We start from the raw sequence: 23,314 nt of genomic DNA on the forward strand, positions 1-23,314 counted from the left end.
TAATACTTTAAGCAGAGCCAGCTGATTGTGAGTTTTGTGTGTGAGGTGAGCTCAGTTTCCACACTAAAGAAACACCTCAGCCTAAACTGGCTGTTCAGAGCAGAATGAAATGGAAAGGGAGTTAAATATTTGAAAGTTTCTTTAAAAATTGCTGTTTACATTCACATCAAAGAAGGTTAAAGTCTGAAGAAAGTCTTTCTTAAATACTGAAGGCATTATTTCCATTTTATAGAGTATAGCTGCTTCACGATACTCAAAATATAACTTTGATACAGCATTCTGCAAATTTGGTCTGTCAGTAGGACATGGCAGAGAATGTTCCACCTGAAGCAAAAACTTCAGTCTTTTTAAAACATTAAATCAAACAACAAATCTTTGTGCTGCAGATTTAGGGGACAAGACATGAAATTGCTGTAAATCAGCATTGCTCTAATTGCTTCAGTGAAGCTCCATCAATTTACATGCACTGATTGTGTTATTGTTGAAATATTTAACTTTAGAAATAATGTAAAAATCTATAAATAAACTTTAAAATTATGTGACAGTTATTAACAGATTTTTAATCAGAGATGGGTTTTGTTTTTCATGATACAATTCACCATTTTATATTCTTTGGTGTTTATTCAATCTGTAATAAAGGTGACCTATGTATTTTCAGAACTTTTTCTTTATTATAAAGCTTACTTTTATCATAAATATTCTACTGCTTTGAAAGAACTAGCCTTGATACCTTAAATCATGGCTAAGTAGTTAACATACTCTTAAAAAGTGTTTTTATAGAGTATTGGAGCCTGAAGCAGATATTCTCCCACTTTATCTTCTGGAGACACAGCAACAACCTGAGTCCCATCTTATGACCAAATGTTTTATACTGATTAATAAATATTTTGGACATAAAAAAGCACTCCAACTATGAAAGGCATAACCTCTGTCAGGAATATTTTGATGTTTTTTGCCATTTCTTCAGCAAGAAAGCTTTAATTAAAAAAAGTTATTATACTAGTGGTGCTGATGTTGAGTGAACGTTTACATCGGGATCAGTAGGACTTTGATATGGAAATTTTAAAGGAATGGCTTGTTTTAAGGACTGAACACTCTCTACTATGTCATTTCACCTTTAAAAGGACAAATGATTTCAAAAGTTTGCCATCATCATCTCAATAACAGGGATAGAAACTTTGCAGCTCTTAGCTATAAACTCTAAACTCTTTCTGGTCTGGAAAAACAGATGAAAAACTCGTCCATTAAATGCAGGAAAAAATAATAGGTTTTTTGGAGTTCTCTGATTTGTCTTTTCGTGCTGGAGCAGGAGGCTTAGCTCTGTGACAATCAGATGTTGATTTTAAGAAAATCAGCACAAGTGAAATGAATACCTTGGGGTAAATAAAAACCTGAACATAGAAATAAGGTTGAAAAACCAGTTGCTCATTAAACTCCACATTCTCATCAAAAGTGCACATTCTCATCTGCACACTTCATATCAAAATATCAGAAACAGAAAAACAGTTAAAATACTACTGCTAATAATAATAATAATAATTGAAAAACTCCCTGTGGAATGTGGGCACATTCAAAGATTAAAAGTAGAAACCAGAGGAGATATTACAATAGCAAAAATTGACTATGCAAGGAAAAAAAAGGGTATTCTTCTCTTACTTCAGTCTGCAATGAGGAGCTGATCTCTTCTGCAACCTTTGTCAGCAGCAGCCTCTGCTCAGGCACCTAAGGTGGGAAAAGTTCCATGTGATTTACTGATGTCCTGAAGAACAACACTTTGCTGAAAGTACCTGTTTCTTTAATCAAAAATACATATTTTTCAAACTAGAAATACACAAGTATTCTTCTTGAGCTACTTCCACTGGTGAATGTGTGAAGGTGAAAATTAAAACATGTTAAACAACTTTGGGGAATAAATCAGGAATGAGAGACAGCATGGGGCATAACCATGGCACATTGACAGTGAGTCAGACTCTCTGAGATATGTTCTATTGAATCTGATAAAGAAGGATTTTAAAAAAGCAATCTATTTATTCTCAATTCCTGTCCTCAAATGGGCTAAATAATTCAGTGTCTGGCTCTTCCCTGTCAGGGAAGAGACACAACTTGTGCATGCCTATGTGAGAGGACATTTTTGCAAAGCCCTGAAAACTCTGGCTCATTTGAATTGAAAAATAATTATCCCACCACGTTGGGCTCTCTAATGATTGTCACATCACATAAATACAGTTTATGGAGCATTTTTTAGTTGCTGGAAAACCACCTAGGAAGGACCCAGGCTCTGGTGGTGAACCTGTCGCTGCCCAGGTGGGTCTCACATCTTTGGGGTCTTGCTGGTGCTCCTGTGGGTTTGGCCATGGCTCAGCCTTGGAGAACAGACCCCAGCATACTGCACAATATGACACTAATAAATACAGAAAATATCCTCTTTTCCTCTCTGGAGGGGCCCATGTTAGTCTCCAAATTCATTCCCCTTGTCTTCCCAGTATAATCTCATTGCTGCAGCTAAAATCTGATGAGGTTTTTTTAGATCAAACTTTGTAAAAACAAGGAGTGTTACAGCTCAGTTCTTTAATAAACCCCACTGATATGGACCCTGCAGTCCCTTGTAGCACTTGGAGAAATGCGTGCTCACAGATCCTATTTCAAGGCAGGGACGCAAAGACTAATCTCTCTCTCCTGTTCTTTTTCCTAGTTGCACGGGGAGAAAAATGTGAGAAAATATGTAATTCCAGAGTGCTGTGGCAGCATTAAACTACAGCTTCTCAGCCCATATATTGCCTTTTTAAATCACAATCTTGCAGAGAGTGTTAAGGTGAGCGGTAAATGACTTAATGGCAGCTTAATATTCTGCACATACCCATAACAGACATTTTAGTTGCTTTTAATTGATGTAGCTGCTAGCTTTGTTAAACTCTCCAGGAGAGTAGTTCTCACTGGGAATGAGCCTCCTAGAAAGTATCAGTTTGCAAAAACACAATAGTTTGAGCGATAATTGTGCAGAAAAAAGACTTCTGGATTTCTTTGCAGTTGAATAAGAGCGTTTTGTTTCACTTTTGTATAATTCAACATCGGGTGCCTAAATTATAGTCAAACTTTCCAAACAGCTAAATAAAGAAGCACATGGGGTAGGTCACTTTTAAGATAAAATGGGGACTATAAGATTTTAACCAAACAGAACATTTTTATGGCTGTGAGCACATAAAAAGAAAATTATGTAGGAGAAGTCCTGCTGTTACTTAAACAGTAACTTTCAGCACTCATAAAATACATGGTGTTAAATTATTTTCCACTTCTAAATCAGCTGGCTCTGGTCTGTACATTAGCAAAAGCTTTAACTGGCTTCTGACTCCTTACTGGCCTTCACATAACTCCATTTAACCCTGAATGAAATGCTGCTGGCATGGCACTGAGCTTCAACCATCACAACTAAAAATATATATAATCCCAGAAAGAACACACAGAAAAAATGATTGCAATCAGCAGAGAAAATTAGAGGACAATTAAAAAAAAAATCCGAGTTATTCCATTGGGCCGACTGGCAACCGCGCCTTCTGTTTGGGGTGGGGGGGATTAAAAAAAAATGTAATCTCCTTGAAAATTAACTTTTAGGGTTTTTTTAAGCTTGTAAAAATAGTAGAGGATCTGAAGGTGCGTCTCAGCAGGTTTTGCTGCCTGTCTAGCACTGAGACTTTTTGCGTGATCAAAGAATACATGACAGCGAACGGATCTATGCTTGTAAATATCAAACGGTTTGATCACGCTAAAAGACTTTATTGAAGTTTCCCACTTTTTAATCAAACAAGAAACATCCATCTCCTGTAGCCATAAAGGAAAAGAAAAAGTCTGCTATGATATTAGAATTTAAGAAAAGTACTAAATGGGACTTGCAGAGAAGGGGTTTGCTTACCATAATATGGGACTTTCATTAATGTCATGTTTGTAGGCTGACAGAAAACTGCAGCCCTTATTATTTTACCACAGAACAGTAGAAAAAGGATTTGATTACAACAATATTAAGTCTGCAATGGCCCACAAGAAAAAAGCCATATTCATGTACACAGCCTTTTAAAAGAAAATTAAAAGCATAATAATGAAATGAATACTGACTTGGTTTGTTGGTTTTTTTTTTTTCCTCTTCTGCTTTATGGTGAAATCCAATGCATCAAAATCTACAACTGGCCTTGGAGAGGTTTTCTATACTATTTCCATCACTTAGTATGATAATTTGCGCCACCTCCCCTCAAAAAAAAGAAGTTAAAAATGCCATTCTGAATGAACACACAGAGCTCTGAATAAAAGGAGCCAATAATTTACAGTAGGATGATAAAAGTGTAATATTGCTTTAATATAATGTATTAATGAAAATTGCCATTGTAAGATAGATAAGACCTAATAATATAAGTCTCATTGTGTTCTGTGAGTAGGAGGCTTTAGTAAGTTATATGTTGGTGCTGTGTGGCTGGCATGAAGCCTGACACAATTCCGAGGACTCGCCATTTCCAGTGCCACTGGTGCCTGAATTTTATTTTCCCTGGAAAAACCCAAGCAGGCACTTCCCTGCTCTGTCAGGTACTACTGTGCTCCTCTGCCCTCTCCTGCCTGATGCAGAGTTAATGAAAGCATGTTTTCATTATTTTAATGCAATTTAATACATTTATTTTCATCCCATTTTAAACGCTGGGCGAACTAGATTTTAAAGAAGTCCCTGTGGCGTTTTTTAGTCTTTACTCTTTAATGTACTGACATTTTTAAAATGGGCAACGGGGCGATTCGGGAAATGGCAGATTAATTTCTTGCTCTTATTTTACACCAGCGTAGCTCAGCATCGCTCTGTAGTGTTCCTGCTGCTTTTGCAAGCATCCTATATTTGCAACAATGAGGACTTGCACTCCTGTTTATTAAATGGCAGCTTGTTTATCTGTGCTAATTGCCAGGAAGAAAACTAAACTACTTTCCCCTCTGTGGAGCACTATTTATAGTCAGGAAGAGCAGCCCTGCACATATGCAGGGGGGTATTTGTGTGAAGGAGGTTAACGTGCAGCTACAGTAATCTCGTCTGCCAGGAGGGAGGAAATTGTCTTCCTGGTGTAAGAAGGCTGGGTGAGAACACAGTGTGGGTTTTAAACCCAAAATGTATTTCAAGGAGGGGGGAGAAAGCTTTTGAGCACATCCATGAAAAAAAAAAAAAAAAAAGATATTTTTAACAGCGTGGGCTTTGATACTTTCATATCAATATTTTGCCTGTGCCTTTGGAAAATATTTTTATAGTGTTACTGAACACACACAAAACTGCAATTTGTTCTCCAAAAGGTTTAGAGGCTGCTATAAGAAGAGCCAAGAAGGAAAGCAGGTTTATCTCAGACTCCTCTTCTCTGAGAAAATCACTCTGGAATGTGATGATTTTTCTACACTATCCCACAGACTCTTCTGGGTTTTGTTTCTGAAACGTTCAGAAAGTTTTTCTGTGCAAAACCCACTACCAGAAATCCTGCTGTCCATTTTGGAGGAAGTATGTTGTTTCCAAAACCATTTACTATTTGCTGTGTCTTTCCTGGCATGACCAAGACTAGCTCCGTGATGGCAGAAATGACAAATAGAAAATATTTTCAATAAATTAAATTTGTTCTGGAAAGTTTATTTTTAGAGTTTATTTGTCCAAGATTATGGAGAGAACTTTGTGTCTTTACAGATGGAGTTCTCCTGTGCTCCGGACTATGTGATTTCAATAAATATTACAAATACCCTGGTGTTTTAAAGTATACAGACTTATTTCTATGAACTTCTTTTCCACCTCCCAGTACTTTTCATGTTTCTTATATCCCAAATAATGCTTACAGCCTTTAAATCTCAAACCCACAAACCACTATTTACAAGCGTTGATTCGGAGATCGATATTTTCATGCATATTCCAGCTCCGAAGGCAGCATGCTGAGGAGGGATAACCCAACTTCATTTATAATCTTATAATACCTAGAGCCTCAAGTTATATGCTTTTTACATTCAGAAATGAAAAAAAAAACAACTTGAAAAAATACCCAAAAAAACCTCTGAAAATGAGGGAAAGAAACAGACAAATGGAGGAAGATTTAAAACAAGCCATAATTAATTTTTAAAAGAATTTTCTTACTTTGTCAGGGTTGAAAAGAGGCCTTACTTATATGGAATTATATATTTTACAGATAAAGAAAACATTAAATGATTATAAAATACATTTTCCCCAGGAGGTGATGGCAGTGGGCAGGCCAGCCCTTCTAAGGACAGCTCCTGTCTGATGGCAACGAACAGTTCACCTAAAAATGAGCAGCACATTTCTAAACCTGCCCTCTTATGGCTCCCATTTCAGCTTAGTGGCTGCAATTAACAATTAAACAGGAGGAACAAATGCCTGTATTTCGTTGCAAGAGGGTTAGTTTAATTTCTGACCTGGAAATGACAGCACAGACACACAAGGAGCAAAAAGTCATGTAACACCAGGAGGAAAACACACTACATTAGTTGGGATGCTCAGATCATGCTGCATTAATATGCACAAAAGAATTAAAAGCTTTTAAGAAAGGGGATGTTTGGTTGTTTTGTTTTTGTTTTTTTTTTAAAGCCATGTAGTGTCATTGCTTATTCAACAACAGCCCATTTCTTCTGCAAAGCAGTACGCTGGGTTTGAAAAAAACACCCAACCCCGCACGGCTGTAGAGAGAGCACATGTTACATCAGACACAGTACCTGATTTTTCACTGCACAGCTTGTCAGCTAGATAGTCTGCCTCTTGGGCGATAAGTGAGAATATTTCATCTTCATACTCCTCTACGATACTTTCCCACTGTAAGGATGAAAAAAAAGGGGGGGAGGATACTCGTACTGTGCCTTTTTTTTCCTTCTTCTTCTTCTTTTTTTTTTTTTTTTTTTTTTTTTTCTTTTTTTTTTTTTTTTTTTTTTTTTTTTAAGCTAGAAGCAAGCAGGGTGGCTGCGAGGAGCCCTCGGCTGGCTCTGCTCTCCCTGCCCTGCTCAGAGTGGGGATGAATGGGGGCTGCCTGAGAATTCATGCTACCAAATATTACTTAAACTTCATGCCCAGCCTCACTGTTGTTTCAAAACCACATTCATGAATTTGGGGGGGGGGGGGGGGGGGAGGACACCCCTCCAAAAAGCATTTCACTCGGTTAGGGACACCACCTCCCCCCCGCCCCTTTCAACACGGGCTCTTGGAGGAGGCACTCGAAATTTAAATAAAACGAGCCCATTTTGTAGTCTGGTATTAGTGGTGACGATGTGCCATAAACGCAGCTCCCCGGCCTTACAGATGCAGCTCTGATTTCAGTGCAGACAGAGCTGCCGAGCTCCCCTCACCCAGCATTTAGGGAGCTGCTGCAATTCCCCTCTGTGCCCCAAAAACACATCCCTACCCCCCAATTCATAGGATGGAGGATGAGTGCAGGGCTCAACACCCAGCCTGGCCTTTGGCACCTGGGAGGAACTCGGGGTGTGTGTTAAAAGGGAATTCCTGTCTCCAAAAATACAGCCTGCAACCCACAAACAAGGAAAAGCCCTTTAAGGTGGGCAGGGAAAAACCACAGTGAAAGAAATTCTGCCTGCTGGAAATCCTACACACACACACACACATTCAAATAAAGGCCATTTGCTGTGCTTGAGTGAAAATATCAAAGCAGTACCTGCCAGGACACGCAGTCACCGTGAGCTGGCAGGGACACAGGCAGGGCTGTGCCTGTGCTCCTCACTCTGCTTCTTTAGGCTGCTCAAAAGGCCATGGCCAGCACAACCCCCTGGCTTTGCAGAGTATTTCTGTTTGTTTGTTTTTGTTCACTTTCCACAACAGTTAAAAAAAAAAAAATAAAAGAGGTCCCAAAAGCATTATAGTAAAATATATAAAATATAATTTTGAAGAAGGCACTGGTACAAAGCCAGGTGGAGCACCTCGGTGTTTTTAGCAGAATTAGCTGAGAAAAAACCATCTCTACACCACAAGGCCTCAGGAAAAAAAAAAAAATGACACCCTCCCCTCCTCCACTAATTTGTCTCTAAATATTTGAAACTCCAGTTAGCAATCTGGATTTTAGCCACTTTTACAATTTCCTTATTTCCTGCACATAAATCTGCAGAGATTTTTTCTTTTTTTCTGGGAAATGCTAATTTATATTTAATCATGTAGAAAAAACCACAAGTAAAATGTAGTTTAGAACTGTTGAAGTTTAGGAAATTTGTAACGTAAAAAGCATCTGGTCTAATCCGGGTTACTTCTGCCTTTTGTAAATGCTTTATTCATATTTATGAAGCTCTAAATAGATCCAAATATGTTTCTAAATAATGCTATAAAGCATCTGACAAAATGCAGTGTTATCACAAGATACTCAGCCAGTTTCTGTGAGGAACCAGTACAGACCATGTTTAAAATATGGCAAGAATATTAAAACAAGGCATGATCTGCATGAATTGCCCAGTGATGAAAGAGAGTGGGCACACTGACCCAACTGTGGGTGGAAAATAAAAGGTTACTCGTTTGTTCTGTTGGCCTACCCCAAATTTCAAAGGTTGGTAAGCATAAGATTAAATACTGATTTTTTTTCTACAAGCCGCCTAGGAGTAAATCCATCCCATCTCCATTTCTGTCCCAACAACTCCGACAAGTTGCTCTCTGACTTTGCTCAAGAAACCTCACGGAGGAAAAAACTGATTTTTTTTTTTTTTTTTTTTGCTTATTGCATCACCAAAACCCCACACTTCATACAGATAGTTAGATGGCAGAAAGAGCAAAAAGAGCATCCCCCTGGCTACGTCGAACCGTCGACACGTTACATTACGCACAAAATTGAAAACGCCAGCTCCAGCTAAGGCCCAAGAGAACCTGCCTGGGCCTTTCAGCTCACACCCCATGCCCCCCTCGCCCTCCTCCACAGCCAGCCTCCCATTTGGAAACCTCCCGAAGTCACGGCGGCGAAGGGACACGGCCGGTGGCGGTTCGGCCATGAAAGCCCTTGGCGCTCCAGCCACTTGTTTCTCTGGTTGAAGCGCAGTTTGCCAAAGTCCTGGGCTCTCAGTTGTTGCTCTGTCTTTTAGCCGCTGCTCGCCAGCTCAGATGCAGCTGTTTAATACCTCCCAGGGGTTTTGTGCAGAAAATAATAGCTTACAAAACCTAGCTTCTCCCAGGTTCTACTATTTCAGCTTTATTTCCGAACAGCTGGTCCGTGTCTTTGTCCATCCCCTTCCCTCCCGGCCGCGGCGAGAATTCGGCAGGGAACCTCTGGCCGCTACCTACGCCCCGAGAGCCACCGCTGCTGGTGGTGGGGGTCAAAGAGCAACCCTCGCCCTTGGAAACGGGGACAAAAAAACCCCCCAAACTTCGCGCCCCGTCTAGACAGGTCAAGGTGCAAGATGCTTCTCTCCCTGTTGCGTCTTCCGGAAAGGGGCGTGAACCGGAGCCAAGTGCACAGCAAACACCCGCGCCGCATCCCTGCCCCTTTAGAAGACTTCTTTTTTTTTTTTTTTTTTTTTTTTTTCTCCCTTCTTCTTCTTTTTCTCTCCACCCTCTGCTGATCAAAGTAGGAAGTTTTCATGACAACCATAGTCAAAGGGCCTGCATCGCAAATGAACTCGATTTCGGCGATGTTGATATATCCCGGCTCCATTGTCTCTTTTCAGACACAGTATGAACCCTTCCGGTCTCAATGATTACATTACAGAAGGACTTTCACATGTGGGCTTCATTTGCACAAAGGGGTTGCCTTGCTTCACCACCATCTGGCCACAAATCAGATAAATAAAGGCAGGAGAATTAAAATTAAAGCTTAGAGGGTTTTTTTTCCTCTCTCTCTCCCCCTTCGTCTTCTTCTTGCACCAGGCCCATTATGAAATCCCTCCCTCCCCCAGACACACACGGATGGGAAGTCTACTTTTTATGAAAACTGGGAAGAGCAAAAAAAGTGTCTAAAAATAAAAAGACACAAAAAAAAAAAAAAAAAAAAAAGTCTGGGAAAAGCAAAAAAGTTCCTGGTAGAAAAAAAAAAAAAAGCACAAAAAAAAACCCAACCAAAAAAAGACAGCAGCCTTTTAATCCCAACCCTGTTTATAGGGCAGCATAACTTATTTTACAGTAGAGACAGTCTCTCACAAAACCATGTTTTGTTATTAAAATTCCATCACATCCACTGGGATGCATTTTTTTTTTTTTCAGGAAAACATAATGTTTTGTGAACTGGAAAAAAAAAAAAGCTGGTGGGGGAAGAAGGTGGTGTCAGAAGTGGAGTTTGAAACTTGTGCTCCAAACTCTGCTGATTCTTCCTATCGCCGGGACAGGGACTGCAGAGGATCTGGCAGCTCAGGCACAGAGCAAGCACTTTACCCCACAAATTTCCAAGAAATACATGGCTGTTGCTGAAGGTAAAAAATCCTAAACAAACACCTGTGAACATAGGAAGGAGGCTCTATAGCCCTTACAACAGAAGATGGGACTCGACCTCTCAGTCTAATTTCAGCCCTGGCAACCCTTTTACTGAGGTCAGTGTTGCTCTGGGAGGGATTGGGGTTTTTTTTTGCAATCTGACTTCTCTAGCAATAAATTGCACTAATTTTCCTCCCCTTTCTAAGTTTACATCTAAAGTAAGGCACTCTTTGTGGCTGTGTTTCTTTTTTTTTTTCATGGAGAGATTCAATACCTGAAGCAGAAGGGTTTTACTCTGTAAGTTTTGGACAAATATGTTTTCTTTATGGCTATACTCTAACCAATATTCAGGTGTGTGGTCATATCTCCTGCAGCCCCTTCCTGTGGCTTCCTGGCTGGTCAGGAATGTTTGAGTGTGGCTGAACCACAGCCCGTGGATGCCACAGGGTACCCTGCCCAAAGACAGGGCACTCCCTTCTCCTGAGCATTATCATGTGCACCACAGCCAAGGACTGAGCTGGAGGAAGATGGATCCAACATCAGAAAGAGATAATGAACCCTCAAAATTCATGTGATGTTCCCCACAAATTTACAGAGAGGGTTTTGCTGTGTGAATTTTCTTTTGGATGCACCAAGAGTAAGTTTTTGTACTTGTACTAGCACTTTTTTGATGTGGTTCAGGCTTTTATTTGGTTTCATATTTAGATTTGGGCTGTATTCCCTTGCTACAGTAATGAAAAGTATCTGAGAGATAGCATAGACATAGAGAAGATAAAAAAAAAGCACAAGAGATTAACTTGCCAAGTGCTGGATTTATATATATATATTTGTTTGTTTGTTTGTTTCTGTCTAATAAATTATAGACTGGATGTGTAATCTTTGCATAACTTTGCCTTCCCTCATATGTTTGGAGTCAGAGTTTGGGTAGGATCTCTCATTTATATGAGCCTGTTTCTTGTAAACCTATGGATGCAGAAGCTGCCAAGACTATCTATTAGTTTCTGCTGTCTATTTGTTGGATTTTACCGAGGGAAATTTTTGCAGACATAAATGCAACTGGAATTTAAGCAAAGTATTTTTTTGCTGAGCTGTGCTCTGCCCGGTGTACAGGGCTCCAGGCAGTTGAGAGTGCTCTTTCTGCAAGTGTTTTAAGAGTAAGAGAGGAATAAGTATTTGGACAAGTGGTGGAAAACTAAAGCCTTTCTTTCTATACTGTGAAGATTTTGAATAGTACTTGTCAATAAAGCAACTCCTATTGTAATTGTACCGGAGACATGGGCCTCCACCCCGAAAAAGCTGTCTCAGAGATACTAACCTCATTAAAATATGAATGAAAAGGCAGCCATCATTGTAATGGGAGAAAACCATGTACTCAGCAACAAACTTTATCTTCTATCTTGTGCAAAAAATATAAATATGATTTTTCATTGCATTTGATGAGATTGATGAACATGCAATTTTTATTTTTGTAAGTTTTCACTTAAGTCACAAAATTTGCTCCTTCATTCCCTGATTTTTCTACTGAGCATTTCAAAATTGGAAGCACCTTCAAATAATTTGAAATCTTTAAAGAGAAAAAAAAAAAGAGGGGCTTTGTTTCTTTGGGGCATTTTTTTTTTGAAGACCGAAGGAAACTTTTGCATTTGTTTTTGTGGGCTTTTCCCTTCTTTTTTTTTCCGGAATATCTCATCCAATTTCAAAAGAAAACAAGAGAATTCATTACAGACTACTGTGACAACACCTTAATAACAGTCAATTATAGGGTGCTCAAATGCCTGTTCATTACTATGTCTCTGTTAATCTAGTCCTAAATTTCTTGCTTGATAGATACCACAACTGGCCAAGAATACAATTGCATTACAAAGTGCAATGAAAAATATACAAAATGTAGCTGCAGGAAGGAAGCAGTTTCAAAATAATCGAACTGTCAATCCAACATTTGTCAAAATAATTAGACATATCTGGTCATTTTTTAAAAAATAAAATAGGGACAGACTTGGAATGGATAATATGGGAAGGTTTCGGTTTAAATAGGAATTGTTTCAATGATTGGAAATAAGTATTTTAAAATGTTTCATGTAGTTTAATCATTATCTTTTCATCCACAAAAGTGTTCAAATCATTTTTGATATTAGTTAAAAGTCAATATTTAGAAGTGAAAATTCAAACCTCCTTTGCTCTAGGCTAAAACAGGAGCAACATGAATGCTGAGCTACTCTAAAGGCTGATGGGATATATAATTAGCTATTATGTTAATTGAATCCACTGTGAGTTTGTTGTATGAGATTTCTTCATATAATATGCAAATAGCTTCGAAGGTTTAGTTTTATTAGACAATATAATTAGAAATCTTCTAAAGGACTGAATTCTAATGAGGCGTAATAAAGCTTTGTAAAATATCTGTTTGCTGGGTGAGCAGACCACCTGGGCTTAGTCAATACCAGGAAGTTTGTTGTGTAATGGCACATTTTAAAGAAAGTTTAAGAATTTACCTTTCTAGTCCCATTCATCACAGTTTTATTTTAGGGGAAGGAGAGTTCATTTTGGGAAGGAAGGAGATGAAATTCTTGTAATAAGTAAGGAGGTGAAATTCTTGTAATCGGAGGGAAAGGAAGTAACTTTAAAAATAAACTACTCAAATTCTGCTTATTTAAAATAAAAATAAAAATAAATAATAATAATAAAAAACCCTCTCCCAGCTGTAGCGTCAGTTATGTGTATCTCTTAAAGATCCTTAAAGTGAAATGTTACATGAGCAAAGTTAGCCATTATTCCTGCCATTAAATGCCTGCTTCAAGCAGATGTACATACTTTAGCTTCTGTAGTGTAACTAATCAGCGTAACCTCACTTTTAGTAAAATAGCCCAACATGTTAATATGTGGAATTAAACACTCTCTTCTAAAGAAAGAAATTCACACCAGGGTATTCCGGAGCCGGTCCTGAATTCCACCTTCACATTCCACTTGCTTTAAGACCACCACCAAAGACAAAGCTAAAATTATTTTAGTTAATGCCAGAATGCCAAAAATGTGTAATCTCTCATCTAATTTGCCTTGTTCACAATTTAGACTGTGCCAAGGCTGCACTATTCAGTCTTAATATTAACAGAAAATAATACAGGCAGGGTACTTTGTGCTGGTGTAGCATTCAGAGAAGGGAGTTTTTATTCTCCCTGTCAACAACAATCAGTAGCAACACATTAGGAAAAAATCAGAAGTGCTGATTTAAGCAGTAGATTTAACCAAACCTAGAGGAAGCATGATCCCAGTGAGTGGCCTGCCAGCCTGCTGGGAGGAGAGGCAGAGGACAGCACAAACTGCAGCCAGGCTGAGGCTACTTAGAAAATGTCTCATTTCTTTGTGCCTTACCCAAATAGTCCTGGCCCTGTGCTTCACAGAGATGCTCTCTGCAATACCAAAAATCTGACAAACCCACACTTAAAAAAGGCAATGAATATATTGCCATAAATATATTATAAACTTACCATGCTTTGCATAGCATATTATAAAACTGTTGTACCTAGGTCTGGGTGGAGGCTACTGCATGGTACCAGTAGCTGTCCATTAACACTTTTCTGATCCATGTACATGAAATCTGCAGCAGCAAGTGCTTGTTCCTCTGAATAATGAGAATCTCAGCATGATAGAAAAGGATAATACTGTACACAGCATTTTCAGCTGAAAGAAAACAAAATCATTGAGATTGTTTTTCCAGCCTTAAGCTGTCCCAAAGTTGTTCACGATCTCTCAGAAACTCCCCCCACTCCCCAACACCATTTGAAGAAACAAATAGTCAGTCAAAACCAACCTTCCTCCCCAAATGTGAACTTTATTCACACTCTGTTTTTATTTCTTCCTTAGATTCAAAGCGTCTGGAGAAGATAGCCTGGAGCAGCCTTCAGAAATCAGGACTGTGCCCTGGAGAATTAGTGTCAGAAGAGGATGTTACCTGTTTGCCTTGCCTGCTATCCTCCCCTTATCCCCTGAGGGAATAAAACCAGGCTGATTCTGCCTAATGTTAATTAAATCACTCTGTTAATTAGAAGTAAGGTGCTTTAGCAACAAGCAAACAAAGGGCCCTTTTCCTCCCTTGCTCTGCAGGATGAACTCAAAGGCATTTAAATGTTGACTGGATAAACTCAGGAAGCAAAAAGGATTGAGGAGGAACCCATGAGCTTTGATCATCCTTTCCCACCTCTTCCTCAGGCACAGGAGCTCTCCTAATGAAGAGCTGCCTGCAAGGGATGCTGGATATTGCTAGGAAAGCCTGGCTGGACAGAGAACTTGGGAAGAACTCATATATGTGACAGAGTACTCAGCAAAGGAAAGAAAATATTAATTAAATTGAGTTTGAGAGTTTCTTGTGTTGGAGAAGGTTTAAGTGTTCAGACCCAGTGGCCACATCTGGGCTAAGACTCCACAGGCACCTTTGCAGTACACTGTGGAATTTCCCTGAGGAAAAGAGAGCTAAGATGAACTGCTGGCCCATGGGATTCCCATGGACATAGATCTGGGCAGAGTAACTGCATCCCTGGATCCACTGGTTCCCAGAGAAGGGATGACACTCCCCACTGACCCCACCTCCTCCCTGGGCTTCCTGAACTTCTTTCTCCATCCCTGGGAGCAGGTGGGTCAAAAGGGTTGTGACTCCCTGGTGCTCAAAAAACAAAACAGCAAGTTCTTTTCACTGGTCCATTAAAGTTGTAATTTTAAAGCAGCAACATGCCTTCCAGGGGACAGGCTGTGGCTGGGGTGCAGGAAATACCACTGATAAAGGGAAACCCCACCAGAAACTTTTAACCAGTCTTATACATGACAGTAGATGAAATTTTCTAATCCGTGGACAATTTCTATGCTTTGCAGATTTCCATGCTAAAACCTCAGAATTTCTCAGACTCCTCTGTCCTCCTGTGGCAGCAGTCTCTGCTCAGGAAGGCAGGTCTTGAGCCTCCCCCCGTGCTCCCTGGGGAAATCCTCCACATCCTCCAGAGCACGAAACCTGCACCAGGAGCCTGCAGCCGCTGCTGCTCGCACGCTCCCTGGCCTAGGAAGGGGTGGTGGGTTTCAGCTACTTGGCTGCAGCCCTCTAAGACCACCTATAGACTTAAGCCTGTTAAATTAACCTTAATACCTTCATTATTCCTCTGCTGGATGGTAACCATCTGGCCATGACTTCGAGTTACAGCTAACCTAGGCTCCTGCTTAGGTTTCAGCTGCAGTCCCTGGGCTTTGACTGCACTGTCACAGCAGTGGGCAGGGACAGGTTTAAGCTGGTATGTGTCTCCCCAGCACCAGTAGGGATGTGGATTGATGAATCCTGATCCAGTTTACCCCAGAGCTGTGCCAACTGTACAGTGAGTGCACTCTGCCTGTCCTTTGGTTCCCACACTCACCCTTCCATGAATGCAAGGGTCTGGAACAACAGGTCTCCATGTAAATGATCCTTTTATCTTGGCTTTTCTCTTTACCTGGGGACTCAGTTAAAGCAGTTCCATTTCCACTTAAAACTACCCCTAACATGGCATTAGCAGCATGGGTGCTACTCCAGCTGGAGCTGTCCCTGTTACCTTAGGGGATGGATTTTGTGTCCCCCTGCCTACTCCATTCTCACTCACTCCATTGCGTCTGAAGCTACTGTCACACCCCTGACCCTGGCACAAGGGACACTTCTCACATCTCACTAATTCCTCCTCTACAGTAGGACCTTTTCTGCCCTCAAGGTCCCATGAGCACATCCCCTCTTTTACCATAAATGGCCCCAGAATCACAGGATCAATTGGTTTGGAAAAGACCTCAGTGATCAACCTAGGACTGAACATCCCCATGCCAACTGACCATGGGACTGAGTGCCATGTCCAGTCTTTATCCACAAACATCTCCAGGGATGGTGACCTCACCACCTCCCTGGATAGTCCATTCTAAGGTCTAAATGATGAAATACATTCTTGTGGAGTGAAATATCTTCACCTTTGGGTGATATTGCCTGTCCTCAGTTAACAGCAACAGATTTTTGTCTTTCCCTATCTCAGGACAGAAGGCAATACACCCTTTCTCTGCCCAAGAAACATCTTCCCAACTCTGTTAGACCACCCCAGCCCAGTGACACAAGACTTTTGAGGAGAGAGCCATAAATTAGCAGACAGAAAAAAGACTGCTAAACAAACAGAGCTCTGGCTGGGCTGCCATGCCTTCTTATCACATCTCATCACTTATGATTCCTATTTATTTATAGGGCTTTCTGTTGCATGCTGCACTGGCTTTTACATATCCAGGAAACAAGAAGTGAGCAGGAGGTTTACTTGAAGGATGTTGCTGGGTGACAAAGTACTGCAGAGTCATGGCAAATTGTCCATTTGAGGTGTGCTTGAAAACATTGCACAGAATTATGTCATTCCCCACCTACAGTCAGTGTTCAAAGCTTTAATCCTTTGACTCCAGCAGGACGTAAGTGTATACCTATAACCTTATGTGTGTTATACACCAAATATTTGTATCAAGCTTATGGAGGATATCCAAGCACACTGGATCCAAAATGTCCAGAAGAGTCTCACTCCAATTCTGCAGCTCAAGAAAAATCTCTGAGTGTGTCTGTCCTGAGGAAGGGCATCCAAGTGCAGTCTCAGCCTGCCTGAATGATGGACCAAGAGCAGAGGTGATCCAGGTGAGTTCTGCACTCAGAAGAACAATTGGCTGCCCAGGAGGTTTATGTATTTTATACCAGGTTTTCTATGGCAATACAGACTCCCAGCCTATGTTGTCTTGTTGGTAAAGATCAAATCTTTAATCCTGCTCAAAACTGGGGAGAGCAGAGCATGTCCCAGCTGCAGAGCCCTGCTCCTGCCTTCTGCTAGAGGCAGCTGAAACTCACAAGTTGGAGTGCCTGGGACATGGACAAGGAGCACAAAACTCATGGATCTGCTCCCCACTTCCCCCAAGAACCTTGCCAGCATCTCAGCAGCCACAAGAAAACCAGATACTGCCTCTTCCTTCAGTCCGAAAAAACAAGGGCATTTAGCATCTGTGAAAGGTATTCTAGGAATGCTGAAGATTTTGTGGATTTTTACCTTGTTTTTTTCAAAAAAACATCTACTGCAAACATTTAGAGGTGTCCTCCAACACATCTCAGAGCAAGCTCAGAGCAAGCCAGCAGAAATTCATAACCTCACCTGTGAGAAATTTAAACTTCCCTACCCCGCAAAAAATTGAGTAACTTAGTGGTGAAAAGAGGCCCAGTTGATAAATAAACATCACTGAGTAATTCTGTGCAGACTTATCAGCTATCACTTACCAGAGGCACAGGGGATTATCACCCCAGCTGGCAGCAGTGGCCACCTCCCTGCTGCACTCACAGGTACCAAAGGTCAGCTCCTTCCAGCCACTTGCTGGGACTCCCTGCCTTTCTCCAGGGAGTTAACCCCCATTCTGCAGAAAAATAAGAGCTGACTTCACTTAAACACTGGGAAATGTTTATACACGTAGGGAAATTACCAGTAAGAAGTGGTTTGTGGTTTTGTCTTACAGGGATGGCTGTCCCTGAAGCATCCCTTGTGTTCAGCTGGTGGGGCAATAAACCAAGTCTGTCTCTTTTCCTGTTCAATGCACAAAGGTATTTGGTAAAATTGAATGTTATTTTAGTTAAAAGAAAATATGGAGAACAGTTATTTTCTTAAAATAATCCTAATTTTCTGAGCTAAACCTTTCTAATTTTCAGCTTGGTTTCTAGAATGTTTCTAGGGATGGTATATCCAAATATCCCAAGCACATGCATATTTTTATGGGCCATCTGCTCTAAGGATATATTTGATAGTGCCTTAGATACAGCTGTGTAACTTTTCCAGATCAGCCTAAACATTTACGAGTGCTTTTTTCACAGTAAAAGTGAATAGAAATCTCGAAATACCAAAGTCATCAGTTTTCAAAGCAAATGCAAATGAAGGGGGATGATTGCACATTGAGAAACGTTGTACAAAAGGAGGCATACCTGCATGCCATGAGCTGAATATCACGGGCATAAATCCGTGTTGGAGCCCAGGCACCCCCAAACACCCTCCTGTCCCCAATTCCCCATCCCACAGCCACAGACTCCACGTGCTGTTCAGATGATTATGAGCACATTACCCCACCTAGCACAGCTGAGGAAAGGCTCCCACGCTGAAGGGAGTCACAAATAATTAAATGTTTCAAAACACAATGGGTATGACATGCTTTCAAAATAGCATCTATAGAATCACTTCCACTAGGGCGAGGAGCTCTCGGGAGGAAAAGCCCTTTCACTCACTTCAGTTGATTACCTGTATGAAAGGGCTTAATTTCTCTGGAGCCTTTTCTCTCCAAATCACCTCTTTTCACCAAAGCCATTGCAGCAGGAGTGGCAGGGACTCCTACAGCCCATGAGGTGATGCTTCCCCAGACACATCTATGAGCATGTGGGTCCTGGCTAGACTTAATTTTTAACATGCAATTAAAGAATTTTAAAAAAAAAAAAGGAGAAATTGGGGAAAAAAATGCCATTTCTGGTTTTGTAGCCCACTGGGAAAATGCCCAAGCTCTTTACCAGGTCTGGCCATGATTTAAGTCTTCAGGATGTTTCAGCAATATCTGGGAGCTTTCTCTTGGAAATCACTTTTCCATCCCAATTCTGCTAGCCTAGACCTTTTGAGAGATGCCCTTTTTTTCCCTCAGTTTGACAAGCAGAAGGCTCCTGAAGGATTTTGACATCCCCAGGCTGAGATCCAGACCAGGTCCTGCCTCCTTCAACACCCATTTAGGAAGAAGGGCTGCCCAGCACCCTTGGCCATGGTGCCTTGTGAGTCACTTCCAGACTAAAACCTTTCATTTCTTTGGTGGGTTCTTGGCTTTGTGTTCTAAACTGGTGATTTTCAAATGCATTTTGATGGGAGATACTGGATGGTCTGTGGTTTTCAAAGATTGCCTGACTTCTTTCAGCGAAGAAGCAATTGTTGGGGAATTCAATTGCAATTGCTCTTTAAAAAACCTTGATCAGGTGAAAATAATTTCCTTTAAAACTCTCTCCACATGTTAATATCAACAAATACATTAAATACTTCAAGAAAAAAAAGGTGTGCCATTATGAAGTTGTGTCAAACAACCAGATACCCAAAACTATAGGGAAAAACAGTGCAGGACACAAGGAAATAATATCAACTTCTATCACCTGAGGTGAGCTGTGATCAATGTCCCATGATCAGTGATTTGAACAACTGTCCCTCCAACCCTCCCAGCCTATGGCTAAACCAGGATCTGTGTCCCATTGACAGCAATAGTATTCTTCATTTATTCTGATGGAAGCCAGATCAAGTCACTGGATACTTCTGTGTTTATTACCTTAACGTGCTTTTAATTCTTCAGTAGTGTATATTTATATCTGGGCTTCCTAGGGGGTTTATGATCTTTTTAAGGATAATTACAATGTGCTAGGAAAATGCTCTTAAGTTCTATAAATACATTCTCAACTCTGATCTTCATTTTACACAGATGTTGTCTCTGGAATTTTCTCCCATTTAAAACATAAAATTTAAAAGGGAGGGAAGGAGTGAGAAAAGGGAGTGAGATTAAGAAATACAAGAGTTTTGGTAGGCATGCATTGCTGGAGAGTTCATGGATTTGTGGGCCTTCCCAAAGACTTTATGAGACCTAAAAGTTTCACCAGCTTGAGACAAATGAGGATAAATCACATGTATTTTATAGAGAAACTTGATGGAGATAAATACAGCCAGTCTGGGCTTTCTTATTGTTGACATTGCATTTCAGAGGGAAGGTTGTGTGTTGGCTGACTGATAAAAAAAGGATATTAGTGTCCCAGTGTGAGCACAGGCATGAGGCTGCTGCCAATAGAAATATAACTAGAAAAGACACAGGTTTTAATACCTGTGAGTTTGAATGTGGCATTTACTGGGCACTGTTTTTTTCCCTGGAAGGTTGTGCCTGTCCAGCTGGCCCTGATGCCCTCTGATGCAAATCTCCATTTGTGTTGGAGGAACCTTTTTCATCAACACCTTTGAGCTCTCTCTTGGGAAAACCTCTCTTCAGAAAAGCTCAAATCACCAAGCAACTAAACAACTTCAAACTCCAATAGTGACAGAGAGAAGAACAAAAGAAGAATAATTAAGCATTAAAAATCCTATGTGAAAATGACTTCATTCTCAAGTGGGTATAAAACTAATATACGTGTGGGATGTTTGAAGAACACCAAAGGCTCATGAGATACCGTGAGGAAATTCAGACCACAGCTAATTTTATCTTCTCTGATGGAATGGGCTTTCCTTCTATCCTCTGGTGTCCACATTTTCTGTGCAAACTCTGATTTCCTCTGTTTAAAATATACCTATTTTTATTGTTAAAATTGTTTTGATTGGAAACACCTTTGGGCAGAAGCTGATTTCTGTCATGTCTTTGTGCTGGGTCATGCAGAGTTGGCTGCTCCATGACTCAGACTGTTGGCAGCACTGAGGTGCCAGCACTGAGCAGTAGCAGCTCCTTAATGCACCCTTGTTTTTGCATCTCATCCCTTCAGGAGAGGTGGTGTAAAAACCACAAAATGGGATAATTAAAGAAAAATCTATTTGCTTTGTAACAAAATAAAATCGTTTCCTGTGAAAGCTTCTGTTTCACTTCCATACAACAAAACCTGGGAAAGGTCTGGGAGTGATGAAGGATCTGTTTCCTTCTCCAAAATCCTGCTCAGCAGCTCTCCATAGAGGAGGTGACATGGTGCAGGGGATGGTGGCACCAGGCTCCAGAGTCACTTATGGCTCTGTTTCCTCATCAAACTCTTCAGAAACAGCAGCTCTGCTTCTGTGTACATGTCAGGGGCTGCCCTTGGCTTGGATGGAAATTTTTATTTCCATTTGGATTGTTTGGAGGGAAGCAGCCTGCAAGGATGATCTGTGTCTGTATTTCACCAGCATCTTGGAGGTGTTGGACTTTGTCTTCAGCTTCAACTTCTCACCAGGAGTGCACCAGGAAAATGGGTGGGAGATTAAAGCCATTCACACCCCAGGGGATATTGGAAGTGACAAGAATATCTAAGAAGAGCTTTAGAAGTACAGCTTATCCTCCTTACATTGCCAATCTGCCTTTTGCTGAGAGCTGCTTGGGAGTGGATTTCCCACTGGATTAATTAATTCTAATTATGACCTTCCATCATCTACCCATAAATTGGCTTGGTGTGGATGTAGGTGAGATTTCAAATAGGGGCTACACATTAAATATAAATACATATATATATACACACACACACACATACACTGAAAAATAAATTAATATTAACAAAGCTGTTTAAAATAACACACTGGTGAGGGCCTGAGGGGTGCCAAGCCCAAAAAAATTCTGTAAATCTTCCATCTGCAACTCACCCCACTGAGTGTGCAATGTGCAATGTATCTTTGCTGGATGAACCCAACTTCCCAAACTGGACCAAGGAGCTGGGGCTGCCCCAGGTTTGCAATTTCCTGCCCTGGGAAGTATCCAGCAGGCAAATATTCTCCCTGCACATGTGAAGGTCTTGTGATGTCAGCCACTGCCACATCCCTTGGTGAAGTGTATGGCAATACTAGAATCCAGGCTTGGCCAAGTGTTTTCTTATTCCCAGGAAAAGTTCTGAAGAAATATACTTTTGGTGTAATATTTTGTTCACAAAGATTAAAAAAAAAAAAAAAAAAAAAAAAGGAAAAATTATCCAGATTATCTAAAGTGAGAGGATTAAAGGAATAATTCTCCTTTTCCTGATACTCTGCTGTAAATCTTCTAGCACAACAGTTGCAGTAAGTATCAGCTACTGTTTGTAATCCATATGTGTGGAGCCATGTGTGTTAGTCTGGATTAAAGGCTACCAGAGCTCATCTGATCTTGGTTGTCAATAAATCCCACAGAGCCAGAAAGACTCAGAAAAATCTCAGGAATTGTAAAGCTACATAGTTACATCTTTTGGCCTATAATATTACCAGTGATTCAGAGAAAGTTCAATATTGGTGACTTAAAGAAAACTATTAACTACTTTGAAAAGTCTAGTCAAACATAATTACTCTGAAAGTTTTGAGAGTGTTATATCTGAATTGCAGGACATTACTGAAGAAAATCAGAGCCATTGTTTTATAAGCTTATTTTTGAGTGAAAAATTAATATTTACAGGATTAAATATTTTTGGTGATGCTTATGAGAGCGTTTCCCCTTTAACAATTTTTTGCAAGATCTGAATAATGGACAATTAAAGCTCAAAAAAGCGTCATTAGTTTGTCTAAGTTAAGGAAATAAAAGACAAAACAGCTCTTCTTTAAACCTCAAATCCACAACTCACCTAAATCAAGTGCAATTTTTAAATTTTTTTCCTTGATTTTTTTTTTTTTTTGGTTAAATAAAAAGAAAAACTAGTTTAGGAAAGAGGTACTGCTACCTTTAAAAAATAATAATAATAAAAAATCTCTGGTTTTCCCCTGTCTGAATGCTGGTTGGGTCATCTTTGGGGCCATCCTTTTGGGAAAGCACTGCCCTGAAAGAGTGCCTGCCCTGCAGCCCAGAGGTGTAAAGGCAGAAGTGCAGTCCAGCCCTGCTCAGACCCCGGGGTGCCTCAGGGAACCTTTTAGGACTTGGCAGATTCTCTGCATTTCTCTGCAAAGGCACATCACACACACAGAGCAGGGTTTGCTGTCCTTGGTTACTTTTTCATAAACCAGGAGAGAATGAGACTGTGCACTCAAAACTTTAAGTTCCAATGTGTGAAATAATTAAATACAGAGGTTTTTTTTTCTGTTCACTCCCAACCCTTTTTGTTGTTGTTGTTGTTTGGTTGGTTTTTTTTTAAGGAACACTTGCTGTTCATTTTACAAGTCCATACTGCACCTGGAAGCAAAACTCCTTCCCTTTTTGATTTTCAGAGTCCAGATATCACAGATCTACTAAACTGTA

The sequence above is a fragment of the Erithacus rubecula genome, assembly GCF_903797595.1.
Source record: "Erithacus rubecula genome assembly, chromosome: 3".
In the NCBI taxonomy this organism is placed as follows: domain Eukaryota; kingdom Metazoa; phylum Chordata; class Aves; order Passeriformes; family Muscicapidae; genus Erithacus; species Erithacus rubecula.